Source organism: Megascapheus bottae, chromosome 22 (assembly GCF_031878675.1).
Source record: "Megascapheus bottae isolate mThoBot1 chromosome 22, mThoBot2.hap1, whole genome shotgun sequence".
NCBI classification, from domain to species: Eukaryota; Metazoa; Chordata; class Mammalia; order Rodentia; family Geomyidae; genus Megascapheus; species Megascapheus bottae.
This window is the reverse complement of record NC_143530.1, coordinates 959,866-960,665: the sequence shown is the minus strand read 5'-3', so window position 1 is coordinate 960,665 and position 800 is coordinate 959,866.

The window sequence follows — 800 nt, the reverse complement described above, 5'->3', positions numbered from 1 at the left end:
GCCTGCGCCAGGTCTACGCTGGGCCCGTTCTGCGCACGCGCACCGCCCGGCCCGGCAGGCCTCGCCCACCGGCCCCGCCCCTCGCGGCCCCGCCCCCGCCGGACCCGTTCTGCGCACGCGCGCCGCCCGGCCCCGTCAGGCCCCGCCCATCGGCCCCGCCCACGAGCCCCGCCCCCGCCGGGACCGTAAAGCGCGCGGCGTGCGCGGCGCCTCGCACCTTCCCGCCGGCCGCGTGCGCGCGGGGCCCGGGGCTCGGCCTTCCCGCCCGGCGAGCTGACTGCAGGGCCTGCCGGGGCTCGAGCCCGGGAGAGGACAGGAGCGGCAGAAGCGCCGGGCCGCCGTCCCGGAGGCGGGGGACGCCGCGCTGGGCGCAGGTGAGGAGGGCAGTGGACGGAGCGGACGCCGTTTCCCGTGGACTCGCGGCCCCTGTCCAGCGCCAGGCCGCCCCTGCCTCGTGGGGGGCGGCAGGCTGCGCCCCAGCACCTCGCCGCGGCCCCCGCTGGTCCGCTGCTGTGGCGGTCGCTCTGCCCGCGGCGCCTGGACGGCCGACCGGGCCGGGGCCCGGGCCTCCACCTGGAGACGAGCCCGCCGACGGCAGGGCCGGCGCGGGAAGCCGCCTCGGGGTGGCCCGGGCCTCCACCCGGAGACGAGTCCGCCGACGGCAGGGCCGGCGCGGGAAGCCGCCTCGGGGTGGCCCGGGCCTCCACCTGGAGACGAGCCCGCCGACGGCAGGGCTGGCGCGGGAAGCCGCCTCGGGGTGGCCCGGGCCTCCACCCGGAGACGAGCCCGCCGACGGCAGG